This window comes from Ovis aries, chromosome 9, assembly GCF_016772045.2.
Source record: "Ovis aries strain OAR_USU_Benz2616 breed Rambouillet chromosome 9, ARS-UI_Ramb_v3.0, whole genome shotgun sequence".
Taxonomy (NCBI): domain Eukaryota; kingdom Metazoa; phylum Chordata; class Mammalia; order Artiodactyla; family Bovidae; genus Ovis; species Ovis aries.
In genome coordinates, this window is record NC_056062.1 from 74,395,129 (window position 1) to 74,411,069 (window position 15,941).

General features: G+C 41.8%; 1 protein-coding gene across 4 annotated transcripts in view; it reads right to left on the minus strand.

The window, feature by feature from the left end:
• ATP6V1C1 (ATPase H+ transporting V1 subunit C1) overlaps positions 1–8,847 on the minus strand; it is a 59,695-nt gene extending 50,848 nt beyond the window's left edge. For all 4 annotated transcript variants that reach the window (XR_009594993.1, XR_009594992.1, XM_012184029.4 and 1 more), the window contains exon 1: positions 8,700–8,847. The gene's annotated coding sequence lies outside the window, so the exon portion shown is untranslated. The remainder of the gene's footprint in view (positions 1–8,699) is intronic.
• Between the last annotated feature and the right edge of the window lie 7,094 nt (positions 8,848–15,941).

Here is a 15,941-nt window from a genome sequence, read left to right on the forward strand (position 1 = left end):
ATTCGTTCTGTTTTACTTCTTAGTGTTCCGTTACATGAATGTACTATGGTTTGCAGTTCCATTCACCTGTTGATAAGACATTTGGATTGTAACCGGTTTGGGGCCACTAACAACAAAGAACATTCCTTTTCCAAGCTTTTGTGAAAATACATGTTCATTTATCTTGGATAAACATCTAGAGTAGAATTTCTGAGTCAAATGATTAACCTATATTTAACTTTATAAGAAGTCATCAAACTTTTCCAGAGTAGATGAAGCATTTTGCATTTCACTAGCAAGATACACGGTTCCAGTTGTCTCACATGTCCACTAACACTTAGCGCTATCAGCCTTCTTAGTTTGAGCTATTCCAGTGGGTTGTAACTCTCATTTCCATGATGGCTACAGTTCAGGATCTTTTCACCGTATCAGCCAGTTGTGTATCTTCTTTGTGAAGTTTCTATTCAAATATTGTGTCCTTTTTTTTTAAATTGCATTGACCTTACTGAGTTAGTTTTTTGTATGATCTTGGTACAATTTCTTTGAGATATGTGTGTGTATAAAACATGTATTCTGTGCCTTTCCTTTCCTTAATGGTGCTCTTGAGTAGAAGTTTTCAATTCTGATGTCCAGTTTATCAACTTTTTCTATGATTCACTTACCCCAGGATCACAAGGATTTATCCTGCTTGTAGTTCAGAGAGATTCCTGAAACTGTGTTTAGAGTTTTCAACAATTCAGGACAAAATTCATTTTCTTCAAAATTTTTTCCTGCTTCTCTTTCCCTTTTCTGAGGCAGATACGTCATGTACATTAAACCACCTGACATTGTCCCATAGGTCACTGAGCTTCCATTCTTTTTTTTTTCATCTGTTTTTCTCTCTACACTTCAGTTTAGAAACTTTCTTGCTACATCTTCTGGTTGGTTGACCTTTTCTTTACAGTTATCTGCTATTTGTCTCAAGAAGTGAATTTTTCACTCTAGATGTATTTTTCAGCCTTAAGTTCCGTCTTTTAAAACTTTCTTCATTATTTTCATGTTTTCTATCGAATCCCTGGGCATATCTGTAATTCACAACATTAAATTGTTGATCACTGGATTTTGTGTTCTTTTAAGAATGCTGTGTTTTAATATATGTAAACATATAGCAGATTCACTTTGCTATACAGCAGAAGCTAACACAACTGTAAAGCAACTCTACTCCAATAAAACCTAATTTTAAAAAATTTAAAAGAACGTTATGCTTTAAAAAAGTTTTTTTTTTTTTTTAAAAAGGGGGTATTCCCAGGTGGTCCAATGGTTGGGACTACGCTTTCACTGCTGAGGGCCCAGGTTCAATCCCTAATCAGGGAACTAAGATCTGCAAGACACTTGGTGCAACCAAAAAAATAAATATTAATAAAAGTATGTTGCGCTTTGTTCTGACAGTCTTAAGTTACTTAAGCTTTTAGCATGTTTCACTCAAGGCTGGTTGTTACAATGGGTTGGCCAAAAAATTCTTTTGGGTTTTCTTGTAAAATCTTAAGGAAAAACCCCAAAAGAAAATTTTGGCCACCCCAATACTTTGTTAGGTTAGGTCTAAATCTTTACTCTGGGGCTAACGTAGCCCTACCAACTAAGATCTGATCTTCCTGGGATTCCTCGGGATGCCCCAGGGATTCATAAGGTATTCATAAACCCTTCAGCACCATGAGCTCTGCCAACTGCCTAGTTTAAAGCTCTCTAGTCATTCTTTTGCTGGAATGTACCTGTGCCTGAAGCATGAGAGCAAGGTCTTTTTCTCTCACTGGGAACTGCAGCCATAAAGAATCCAAAGGCCAGTTTCCAAAGGAAACGCAATGTAACCACCAGGGCACTGCACTGAGAATATGAAGACTTGGAATCTAACCCCAGTTCTGCATGTCATCGTCTGTATAAATGTCATTTGCAAAATGAGAGGATTGGATTCCCACATCCAGGATGCTTTTTTGCTCCTATATTCCATGAATCTATACTGGGTAAGACCCAGGACCCTTTTTTAAAATTTTCTTGTTAAGTCCTTCAAGTAAATCAGATGATCAGTCAGGTTTTAGAACCAGTGTTGTAAAATAAGCATTTCCATGATTATTTAGTGAATTATACAATAATGTTACATGAAATGGCAACCGTTCCTTAATAAGATGGCTACATGTCATATCATCACTATCAAGAATCACACAGTATTGTCAGTTCTATAATGCAGGAATGATTTTTGTTCTATGGAATGTAGAAACTTTAAATGTATCAAGCCACTTTTCGCATGCTTTCTATGGCGGCTTATGAACTTAAAAAATAAGTGAAAAGCAAAATGATATATGAAATCAGGTACAAAACACAACAAAATCTGGGTAAACTATTGCTTTGCTCAAGAAACACACAATTTTATTTCATTTGTGAAGGACAGAATATAGAGGATTTTAAATGCTATATATATAAATAGGTGGTTTTTTGACCACATTGTAGAGTCCTGATTCACTCCCAAAACTTCTTGAAAATTTTTTCCAGGGCTAAAAAAACTGCTCTAGGGACTTCCCCTGGAGGTCCAGTGGTTAAGACTCCACCTTCCAATGCAGGGACAGGGGTTCGAGCCCTGACTGGGGAGCTAGGGTGCCACAAGTTTTGTTTTGTTTTTAATTAAAAAAAAAAAAATTGCTCTAGGTAATGGGAGGCTGTGCATGTTAAGTTGATTCAGTTGTGTCCAACTCTGTGATGCTGTGGACTGTGGCCTGCCAGGCTCCTCTGTCCATGGATTCTCCAGGCATGAATACTAGAGTGGGTTGCCATGCCCTCCTCCAAGGAGTAGAAAGAAAACAAGGCACATGACAAGATAAAAAAAGTCAAGCAGACTACACTGGAGGCACAAGAGAAACACTAGTCAAATTTCTTAAACACTTCTATCTTGTCTGACTGCAATCAGTATGCTTTTTTAATTATTTTTTTAAACAGTAACAAGTCTTTTTCAAAATGGAGGGAAGGAAAGAAGAAAGGAAATCCTGGGTTCAAAGCTCAGAGCCTGTTTATTTCATTACTGTATCACCCACTTCTAAGAATTTAAAGGCAGTGTATTATTTTCCAACCACAAGTGATTAGGATGTGAAATAAAAAGAGTAAAGCAGGGACTTGCCTGACAGTCCAGTGGTTAAGCCTGTGCTTCCACTGCAGGGGTCATGGATTCAGGAGCACTAAAATCCCACAGAATCCCCAAAATCCCCTACCCTAAAAGAAGAGTAAATAACAACTATCATGATAACACAAGAGGTGAGGATAATAAACTCAAAACAGCTACTAGCACTTCTTTTGTGGATGAAAGTAAGAGCCTGACCCAAGACAAGGGCAACCACAGAAAACAGAGCATCCCAATAAGTGCTCCAATATTTAACTGCTTTCAAGAAATCAACACTCAGTCTCTGAAATGCAATCACCTTTCACAGTAAATTTAAATTTCACAATGAAGACTGATGGGGGTCTCCATGCAAAAAAACATCGGTTTACAGTCCTTGAAAATACCAAGCTGTTCACTAAAGTGCCTTATTTCAACCTGCACAAGGAGGAATGCCTCCTTGTGAAATATCACACAGCCTTCTGTGACACATCAACTTCAAACAGAGCTGATCACGGTGCAAAACAGCCACAATCCATCAATCCTAAAAGGTTGCTAATCCTTCCCCTGAAATTTTAATACCACACAAATAAAAGGTAAGAATAATTACCTGAATGATAACTTCTGAATGAATGAATAATTCTGAATGCTAAATTCTATCCGTCAACAAGGAAACATCTTAACTGGGATTGTTGGAGAGGCTTGCTCACAATAAAACTTGTTTAAATAAAAGCTTCCAATAACAACAAGGAATTTTACCTCCCAAGGGAGACTTTAGTGATTTATATGTAAGTTTAAAATTGTTGGGATACACACCTTCTTTCTTAACTTTTGTGTTCTTTTGTCTTCAACTGAAACAGCACTTATAGATGGCCTATAACCACATCAAGGAGTACCTGAACTTCATGCCATAAACATACTGAACTGTGAAAGACCTTCAGTAGATGTATTTTATTAATGGCCATCTTTTTTTTACATCTTTGTATCTGGCTAGAAATACATCTGCAAAAGCCAAGCCTTACTTAGGCATAGATGCCATCATAAAAACAGAAACAAGCCAGAAAGATAACACATAACACAATGTTTAAAAAAAACTCTCTTGCAACTTCTGCTAAAGCAAGTTGAATCCATAGACAGGCAAGGAAGGCACTGTACCATTACTGAAAGGAATCACCAGAACCTTCGGAGCACCCAGACGACACTTCCTCTCTGCCACAGGCAACTCAACACTGACGCAGGGACCAAACAATTCCTTCCATGCCAGGGAACTCCCTGACTCTACACTAATTGTCTCCCAAAATGTTACTTCCCTTCTCTTTCAGGTTGGTATCTGATAATAGTGACTGAATCACACCACCACATTTTTCACCAAAAGGTGTTAATATCTCTAAGAGGATATATTCTAGCCTGAAATCCAACAAGCCAAAGACTTGAAACAAGTTCAGTTCAGTTGCTCAGTCATGTCCGACTCTCTGCGACCCCATGAATCGCAGCACACCAGGCCTCCCTGTCCATCACCAACTCCCGGAGTTCACTCAGACTCACGTCCATCGAGTCCGTGATGCCATCCAGCCATCTCATCCTCGGTCGTCCCCTTCTCCTCCTGCCCCCAATCCCTCCCAGCATCAGAGTCTTTTCCAATGAGTCAACTCTTCTCATGAGGTGGCCAAAGTACTGGAGTTTCAGCTTTAGCATCATTCCTTCCAAAGAAACCCCAGGGTTGATCTCCTTCAGAATGGAATGGTTGGATCTCCTTGCAGTCCAAGGGACTCTCAAGAGTCGTCTCCAACACCACAGTTCAAAAGCATCAATTCTTCGGCGCTCAGCCTTCTTCACAGTCCAACTCTCACATCCATACATGACCACAGGAAAAACCATAGCCTTGACTAGATGGACCTTAGTCGGCAAAGTAATGTCTCTGCTTTTGAATATACTATCTAGCTTGGTCATAACTTTTCTTCCAAGGAGTAAGCGTCTTTTAATTTCATGTTTGCTCTCCCCAATTCATCACTCAAGTAAGCTTGAGATCCTGTTTCCTGGTAATGACAACCACTTATTGAATATGTACTATGTGATCAGCACTCAACATGCTAAGCAATTCTGTACTTGATTCCTTCGAGGAAGATGGTATCACCACCCTTATTTGCAGATGAGAGGGCAGTTAATGAAGTCTTGCCCAAGGTTGCAGAGCTAGTGACTACATACATTTTACATGCAAGTTTACTAAAACACCACTCTTAACCTCTATGCCCCCAACATATAGTAGAGGGCCTGTCACTAAGAAGCACTCAGGTATATGTTCAACAGATAAAGGATGCCATCACAAAGGGTGTTTTACAACCAAATTGTACCTCTCTCCTCAAGGAGAAGTATGGAAATGTCTGAGATCATTTTAGGTTGTCCCAACATGGGGGGTCACTACCACCATTTAGCAGCTGGTGGCCAAACAAGAGGCAGTTCTGTCCAAAATGCCAACAACACCCATGGAGAAACACTAAACTATAGGCTAGCTCGTTAACAACAACAAAACACTGTCATGGTTAAGTCAATCTACCTGTTAACCACCTTTATTTACAAATAATTTCCTATTCATGGATAGTTTGCATAAAGTATCTTAAAAGATACATCAACCTCTTTCTATAAAATACCATTTTTACATTTGTCTAGCATTTTATTTTCAAATACAGAGCTAAGGTCGCATCTTCTGGTCTATAATGGAACCAAGGCACCTCTCCTCCACTGCCCTAAGGACTCCTCTTGGAACTCAATAAATATACAGCAGATTTGCTACACCTGTGGAACAGAATTTTGCTTCATTATCAAGAATAGAGTTTGAATTTTCTAGTTCCAAGGATCACTCATGTCGAAAAGAAAATTTAGATTGCCTGGTTTCACTGCTTGAGCTGTCTTTCCAAGAGCACCATGCTAATGGTTTCTACTATGTCTTTAAAATATCAGTGAAATGTGACCTGAACATGAATTAGATTGTAAATAAAAAGGTATAAAGTTGCACAGCCAAAGAGTGAAAAGGTATACTCTGGCAGACAGATTAGAACACGTACAAAAACAAAATTCAACTAAGAGGTATGTATTTCCATTGGGTCACAAAGAGTCAGACATGACTGAGGGACTGAACACACACACACACACACACACACACACATTTGGTGCAAACTGTAGTTACCCCTAAGCAGTACAGTTCAGTTCAGTCACTCCAGTCGTGTCTGACTCTCTGCAACCCCATGAATCACAGCACGCCAGGCCTCCCTGTCCATCACTCCATCCTGGAGTTCACTCAGATTCAAGTTCATCGAGTCAGTGATGCCATCCAGCCATCTCATCCTCTGTCGTCCCCTTCTCCTCCTGGCCCCAATCCCTCCCAGCATCAGTCTTTTCCAATGAGGCAACTCTTTGCATCAGGTGGCCAAAGTACTGGAGTTTCAGCTTTAGCATCATTCCTTCCAAAGAAACCCCAGGGCTGATCTCCTTCAGAATGGACTGGTTGGATCTTCTTGCAGTCCAAGGGACTCTCAAGAGTCTTCTCCAACACCACAGTTCAAAAGCATCAATTCTTCAGCACTCAGCTTTCTTCACAATCCAACTCTCACATCCATACATGACCAAGCAGACTCAAGCTCAAAAGGAAGACTGATCACTTAGGGACTGGTGGACCACAAGGAGACCCTTTGGCAAAGGTTTATTTTGGCATTCCAGCTTTGCTCTTTGGCCAATGCAATTATTTACAAAGTTGTGGAAATAATCAGAGAATCAGACTTTTGAAGCCCAAATGTTTCTTTTCAGGTAGAGAGAACTAATGTAAATAAGGCTCCGAAGACTGACAACAAATAATAAAAGCGATCATTTACTGCCCAGTTCTATACACGAACCATCTAGCTCACAGCATTCACTTTAGTCAGATCCCGAGTACTGTTTCTTTAGATTTTATCTAGTCCCTGCAAGATACACCGGGGAGAGAAAAAGATCCCGGGGTTCTGAGACATAAACCCGAGGTTCCCTCTTGAGCACAATTTGAGACGTGCTGGTTGCCAGAGAACCGTGATTGACAAGTTGAGCACCTTCTGCCCACCCTGCTGCTTATTATCTCCTCCAGCTGAACTGTACACTGAACAGCTTCACCCAAACTAACTAAAAAGCGGTTTTTAAAGCACTGACCACCGCTGCAGAATCCCTTTGAAGCTGTCCTACTCAAGTTTCACCGAAAGTGCTGAATCAAAGGTAAGAATGCACTAGGAGAAACTCACCCTTCTCTCTAGAGAGACTGTGGTTAAGTACTGGGCAGGTAATTGGCAGTCAGAAGACAGTAAAAGTTACGCTAGACTTAAAACACATCATCTGATCTGTTTCTAGATCCAAGAGTCTATCTAGATAGGTCCCAGTCTACACGATGAATGGCACTTTCATCTACTTCCTCTCAAAGACCTGTGAGAACAAAACAAACAAGAAAGGGACTTCCTGGACGGCCCCGGCGGTGAAGGATCTGACTCGCAATGCAGGTGACATGGGTTCGATCCCCGGCCAGGAAGCTCCCACATGCCTCAGGACAACTGAACCACGACTACTGAGCCAGCGCGCTAGAGTTTGTGCTTCACAAGAAAGCACACAGCTTGAGAAACCTGCACACCACAGCTAGGGAGTATCACCCCCGCGGCAACTGGAGAAAGCCGGCTCACAAGGAAGACCCAGCGCAGTAAAACACACAATAATTTAAAAAACAAAAACGTAATTCCTGTGACTGTTGTTCAATAAAAGGTATTCGGGAGTAGAGTACCAAAGGATAAGTTCGGAAGGCAGAAACAGATCTTCACAAAAGAGTCTCCCCAACCCCCAAATGATCCAACATCTCCTGTGTACTTCAGGGCTGTTTGCGGTGGGCGGGGGGGGGGGGGGGGGTTAGTTACAATGACCCTCAGTGAGGGGTGCAAACAATCTAATCTTTTCTCCCTTTGCTCTTCTGTTTCTAGGGGATTCAATTCGCCTGTGTGACTCTCTCCTCCAGTTCCTTTTCACGGTTTCTTGCCTACTCTTCCCCCATTCTAAAACAAACAAACAAACAAACAAACAACCACGGTCTGAGTTCTCTGGAATCCCTTTTTTTCCCCGTCACAGGGACCCTGCGTCCTCGGTGAGGGTCTCCTAGACCCTCTAAACTGCCATCACCTTATTCGCAAGCACGTACGCCCAGGGGAGACTGTCCCGCTCGCTGTGACCTCACACACACCACCCCGGATCCTTATCTGGGCCACTGTTACCTTTCGTCTCCCTGAGCGAGGATTCGCTGTGACCCTTACCCCAACCCAAGGAGAAACGCCTCAGACCCGCAGTGTTTATGCCTGCCTCTGCCACAGAACAGTCCCTAGGGCCCTTTCTCTTTTCCCCTCCTTCCCTTCCCCTTAAGAGACAGAACCCAGGCCCACGGCGGCGACAAACTCGCGCTAAGAAACCAGACACGGCCGCACAGCCGGCGGCTCCAACGCCACAGTCTCGGCCCCCGCGCCCGCCCCCATCCCTCCCAAGAGGCGACCGCAGCGCGAGCTTCGGCCCGGCCGGCGTTTCCGAGGCGGGGTAGCCATCGCTCACTGACCCACGGAAGTGTCAAACGAGGACGTGGCTGCAGTAACAGGCAGAGAGGCGGACAGCCTGGCAGGCGTTAACGGCTCAGCGCTCCATCCCTCCCCGACCTAAGCTCCGGCCTCACGGCTTCCTCGACCCCGGCGCCTACGGAGCAAGTCACGTGCCAGCCGGGACGGTCAGCTGACCGCGGCGCGCGCCGCCCCGCCTACGTGCGCCGCTCCGCCTATGCGCGCGCCACTGCGCAGCCGCCCCGGCCGAGCCCACGGAAGAGGGGCGGGGCTGGGAGGCTCCCCGAGAGTCTGAGCAGGGGGAGCTCTTCCGGGGTGGGTGGGGTTTCTGCTTCTGGAGGTCCGCCCGAGTCCCGTCCGCAACCTGTGAATTTCATCGCTGCCATCCTTAGGGTTACCCCACTTCTTTTCACGTTTCTGCGGCTTGGAATTTGCCTCCAGACTTCTCCACTCAGGATTTTGTTCGGACAGCCCGGTTTTCTGAGTAATACCCTTAAGAGTTCCCTTCAGCCTCTGATGCACCTTTTCTTTACAGTCCACTTCGAGTTAATCCCATACGTGTCCTTGGAGCATTTACTATGCGCTCGTCATTGTGCTCATTTTCTTAGGATTGTCTACCGGCGTGAATCACTCCTTGCAGAAGAGAGCTTGTAATCTAGTTCGGGCGTCTGTTGTGGGGCATGTGATAAACATCGGATGGTTGGAACCACAGTAGATAAAAATGAAAACCAAACAAGATTACAGGGCAGAGGCACGGACAGGAGAAATCATATCCTTTGGAAGAAAAAGATAGCAAGCCGCTCTTCTGAGCCGTGCATATTTCATTAGCTTAGGAAGGTAGGTGGTATTATTCTGGTTCAGAACATAATTTAGAAACGTTCAGTTCAGTTCAGTCGCTCAGTCGTGTCCGAATCTTTGCTACCCCATAAATTGCAGCACGCCAGGCCTCCCTGTCCATCACCAACTCCCGGAGTTCACCCAAACTCATGTCCATCGAGTCGGTGATGCTATCCAGCCATCTCATCCTCTGTGGTCCCCTTCTCTTCCTGCCCCCAATCCCTCCCAGCATTAGAGTCTTTTCCAATGAGTCGGCTCTTGCATGAGATGGCCAAAGTACTGGAGTTTCAGGGTTAGCGTCATTCCTTCCAAAGAACACCCAGGACTGATCCTTTAGAATGGACTAGTTGGGTCTCCTTGTAGTCCACGGGACTCTCAAGAGTCGTCTCCAACACCATAGTTCAAAAGCATCAATTCTTTGGCGCTCAGCTTTCTTTACAGTCCAACTCTCACATCCATACATGACCACTGGCAAAACCATAGCCTTGACTAGACGGACCTCAGTCGGCAAAGTAATGTCTCTGCTTTTCAATAGGCTATCTAGGTTGATCATAACTTTCCTTCCAGGGAGCAAGCCTGTTTTAATTTCATGGCTGCAATCACCATCTGCAGTGATTTTGGAGCCCCCTAAAATAAAGTCAGCTGCTGTTTCCACTGTTTCCCCATCTATTTGCCATGAAGTGATGGGACCAGATGCCATGATCTTAAGTTTTCTGAATGTTGAGCTTTAAGCCAACTGTTTCACTCTCCTCTTTCACTTTCATCAAGAGGCTTTTTAGTTTCTCTTCACTTCTTGCCATAAGGGTGGTGTCATCTGCATATCTGAGGTTATTGATATTTCTCCCGGAAATCTTGATTCCAGCTTGTGCTTCTTCCAGCCCAGTGTTTCTCATGATGTACTCTGCATAGAAGTTAAATAAGCAGGGTGACAATATACAGCCTTGACGTACTCCTTTTCCTATTTGGAACCAGTCTGTTGTTCCATGTCCAGTTCTAACTGTTGCTTCCTGACCTGCATATAGGTTTCTTAAGAGGCAGGCCAGGTGGTCTGGTATCCCCATCTCCTTCAGAATTTTCCACAGTTTATTGTGATCCACACAGTCAAAGGCTTTGGCATAGTCGATAAAGCAGAAATAGATGTTTTTCTGGAACTCTCTTCCTTTTCCATGATCCAGCGGATGTTGGCAGTTTTATCTCTGGTTCCTCTGCCTTTTCTAAAACCAGCTTGAACATCTGGAAGTTCACAGTTCACATATTGCTGAAGCCTGGCTTGGGGAATCTTGAGCATTACTTTAGTAGCATGTGAGATGAGTGCAATTGTGCGGTAGTTTGAACCTTCTTTGGCATTGCCTTTCTCTGGAATTGGAATGAAAACTGACCTTTTCCAGTCCTGTGGCCACTGCTGAGTTTTCCAAATTTGCTGGCATATTGAGTGCAACACTCACAGCATCATCTTTCAGGATTTGAAATAGCTCAACTGGAATTCCATCACCTCCACTAGCTTTGTTCGTAGTGATGCTTTCTAAGGCCCACTTGACTTCGAGTTCCAGGATGTCTGGCTCTAGGTGAATGATCACACCATTGTGATTATCTGGGTCATAAAGATCTTTTTTGTACAGTTCTTCTGTGTATTCTTGCCACCTCTTCTTAACATCTTCTGCTTCTGTTAGGTCCATACCATTTCTGTCCTTTATTGAGCCCATCTTTGCATGAAATGTTAGAGAACTTTTTAATTCAGTTTTTGATTTTGATTCCTATTGTGCGATTCATTTCAAATACTTTCCCTACGTAGTTTCATTGAAACATTATATCTTTTTCCCTTGAAGAAATTATGAGGAAAAAACAAATCTTCTCTATGCATAAAAAATAAAAAACTTTTTTATTTTTTAAATCAGTATTTTTATATTAGGGAAGGTGAAGAGCTAGAGATCACAGAGCTGTTTAGCACAAGGGAATAGACATATCTGGTTTTCAGTCCTGGCTCTGCTGCTGATTAGCTGTGTGACCCCAGGCCTGTGAATTTCAGCTTCTTCACCTGTAAACTGGTGGCAATAATATATATGTGATAGGGGTGTTGTAAGGCTTAAATGAAGTGTAGTGTCTGGCACATTGGAAATGCCTCGTGAAGGGTTGCTCTTATTACTATGTATTATATAGGACCCAGGTTTTCTGACCTATTTTATGCCAGATAAAATTACAGGCTGTTGTGTCCATGCAGAAATTCACCACAGAATTTCTTAGAGCCTTAGTAATACATCTGAATAAAAAGTAACAACTAACCAACCAAGCTATCTTCAACCTAATGTTTTTCACTAATTTTGGATGCTGTTCAGGCAATTCCAACAACTGGTTCTGTAACACAGCTTTGGAAACTCGTCAGAAATTCCAAGGGCTTTATCTGGCATCATAACGTGCTCCCAGAGGCCATGTTCTGGTAGATCTGTCTGTCCAATACAACTTTCTTTGGTAGTGAAAATGTTAATCTGTGCTTCCCATATTGTGTCCACTAGACTGAAGTGGCTCTTGAGCACTTGCGATGGGGCTATTGTGACTGAAGAACTGAGTTTTACAATTTATTTCACTTTCATTAATTAAAACTTAAATACCCACCAGTGAGACTAGTGACAGCTGCTTTGGGCAGTGAAAATTAGGGTCTGCATTTGAAACCTTTTGGTTTCTTTATGCTTGTGTGTGGCCCTGAGACAGAATTCTCATGCCTGTTTCTTAATTTTTAAACTCAAGTGCATCTATTTCTGACGTCTGGACACTTTGCAGTGTTTTAAGCATCATGTTATACTTGAGAGGCAGTATAAAGCATTGTTCAATAAATGTGAGCTCCAGTTATCATCAGACCTAGCATGCCTCATTTAAAAATCTAGCAAACATGTTTAAAATAAGCAGGACATGCTTGCTTTCTAATGGCTTCTGATAGGAAGTGAATGTGTTTTACAAAGAGTGGGGATGCTTGCTTTTCCTTACTGTGCATAGGAGCATCATAGGTATCTAAGTATGTATAGCAGGCATGACACACGTTTTCCTACATTTCCACGTACCTAAGCACCTTCTAAGCTTAAAGCACTGAAAAAAATGCATAGAGAAGATTTATTTTTTTCCTCATAGTTTTTTCAAGGGAAAAAGATTAATGTTTCAATGAAACTAAGTGGGGAAAGCATTTGAAATTAATTGCAAAATAGGAATCAAAATAATTTTTCACAGGAGAGTGAAAAAGCTGGCTTAAAACTCAGCATTCAGAAAACTAAGATCATGGTATCTGGTCCCATCACTTCATGGCAAATAGATGGGGAAACAATGTAGACAGTGACAGACTCTATTTTCTTGGACTCCAAAATCACTGCAGGTGGTGACTGCAGCCATGCAATTAAAAGACACTTGCTCCTAGGAAGAAAAGCTCTGACCAACCTAGACAGCATATTAAAAAGCAGAGGCATTACTTTGCCGACAAAGATCTGTATAGTCAAAGCTATAGTTTTTCTGGTAGTAATGTAGGAATGTGAGAGTTGGACCATAAAGAAGGCTGAGCACCAAGGAACTAATGTTTTTGAACTGTGTTGTTGGAGAAGACTCTTGAGAGTTCCTTGGACTGCAGGGAGATCAAACCATTCAATCCTAAAGAAAATCAATCCTGAATATTTATTGGAAGGACTGATGCTGAAGTTGAAGCTCCAATACTTTGGCCACCTGATGTGAAGAACTAACATTGTAAAAGACCCTGATCCTGGGAAAGACTGATGGTGGGAGGAGAAGGGGACAACAAAGGACGAGGTAGTTGGATAGCATTGAACACCGACTCAATGGACATGAGTTTGAGTGAACTCGTGGAGTTGGTGATGGACAGGGAGGCCTGGCATGCTGCAGTCCATGGGGTCGCAAAGAGTCGGACACGACCAAGCGACTGAACTGAATTGAACTGAAGTCATGAGGAGAAGGGGATGACAGAGGATGAGACGGTTGTATGGAATCACCAACTCAATGAACATGGGTTTGAGCAAGCTCTGGGAGATGATGAAGGACAGGGAAGCCTGGCAGGCTGCAGTCTATGGGGTTGCAAAGAGTCAGATATGACTAAGCGACTGAACAACAACTGTGATATATTGAAAGGTGGCACTGATATTCCTCTTAGAAAAGGAAGTGTCCTTGTTTAGGAAAATACTTAGATAAACTAGCAGAGTTGAAGATAAGCTGAGCTTGGCTATGTGGAGACAAACAAAAGCCATGTCTAAACTAGTATCCAATTGAGATTGGAAAGGAAGGGAAACAGGAGGAGCAGGTGAAGGCATGCAAGGAATGCATAAGACACGGGGAGCAGAGAAGAAAGAAAGCGACATGATAAAGAACTTGTGAAATTAGGTCTGCTTAGAACCCCATTTGAGATCACTTTAATTGCTATAATGTAAATTCATTGCCATCTGCTCATACCTTTAATGAACTCAAATGCTTTCATGAACTGTTTTTTTTTTTTTTTGGTAAAAATTTATGGTATCCAGTTTATATTATGTAAAGTGCACAGACAAATTAATAAGAACAATAATAAGATCCTAACTGGGAAATGAGCAAAAAGCACAAAAAATTGAGATAAAAAGAAATACCACTGGCTGAAGTAAAACATATGGGGAAAACTAGTGCTCAAAGATATAAGTAAGATAACATACATATAAATATTTATCAAAATAAGTAATATATAAAAGTAAATGTGAATAATAACTTACATTAGCAAAGATAGAAATATATACATAATAGCCAATGCTGGTGAGAATATGATAAGACAGAATCTCTTATACTGCTAAGTGGTTCTGTAAACTGGTACAGTTTTTATGGTCAGCAATTTGACAGTATAGATGAGAAGCCTTAAAAATGCTCATTCTATTTTCATCCATATAAGGATGAAAATAATGGGAAAAGATAGGAAAATATTTATGTAAAATATGTTCATTACATCATCATATCTGTTTTCATCATCAACATTAAAGATTTAGTTGAATTAAGCCTACTCTGAAGGTAAAGCATTGAAAATTATTTGATACATCTGGAATTTTTAGAGTTTAATGCTCGGGTTAATGAATAGGATATGCTAAGGCATTCCCTGGTGGTCCAATGATTAGGACTCTGTGCTCTCACTGACGAGGGCCTGGGTTCAATCCCTGGGCAGGGAACTAAGATCCCCCCACAAGCTGCAGAGCATAACCAATAATAATAATAAGATACACTAGACCAGTGGTTCTCAACTAGGGGATGTTTGGCAGTGTCTGGAGATGTTTTTGTTTGTCATAGCCTGTGGGGAATGAGATGCTACTGGTATCTAGTGAAATCACGGCAAAAGTCATAGATTCTGCTAAACATCCTACAATGTTTAGGACAGCCCCACAACAAAGAATCATCTGATCCAAAATGTCAGTAGTCCTGAGGCAGAGAACCCTAGTACTAGACCCGGGATATTCTCAGAGTCCCAATTTCTTGACAAACAATGTATGTTCCTGCAGTTCTTCATGACGTGGAAGCAACTTAATGTCCATTGACAGGTGAATGGATAAAGATCGTGTCCTATTCAGTGGAATATTGCTGCTGCTAAATCACTTCAGACGTGTCTGACTCTGTGCAACCCCATAGATGGCAGCCCACCAGGCTCCCCCGTCCCTGGGATTCTCCAGGCAAGAACACTGGAGTGGGTTGCCATTTCCTTCTCCAGTGCATGAAAGTTAAAGGTGAAAGTGAAGTCGCTCAGTCATGTCCAACTCTTAGCGACCCCATGGACTGCAGCCTACCAGGCTCCTCCGTCCATAGGATTTTCCAGGCAAGAGTACTGGAGTGGGGTGCCATTGCCTTCTCCTCAGTGGAATATTACTTAGGCATAAAAAAAGAATGAAATGATGCCATTTGCAGCCACAAGGATGGACCTAGAGATAATCATACTAAATGAAGTAAGTCAGACAAAGACAAATATATTATGTTGCTTATATGTGGAATTCTAAAAAAAAAAAACAAGTGAACTTACATACAAAACAAATAGATATACAGACATAAAAACAAACATAGTTACCAAAGGAGGAGGGGGTAAGGGATAAATTTTAGAAGATTCAGATTAATATATATACATTGCAATACATAAAATAGATAACTGACAAAGAACTATTCTATAGCATAGGGAAATATACTTGATATTTTGTAATAACCTTTAAGAGAAAGAATCTGAAAAAATATATATGTGCATATATATGTAAGGATATATATATATGCATATATATAAGTGAATCAGTTTGTTGTATACCTGAAACCAACACAGCATTTTAAATCAACTATATGTCAATAGATAAATAAGACTTTTAAAAAATCCTCTGTCTCTGACCCAGGGGTTTTGTGTCCACTACCAGCATCCATGAAATCGTGACAGG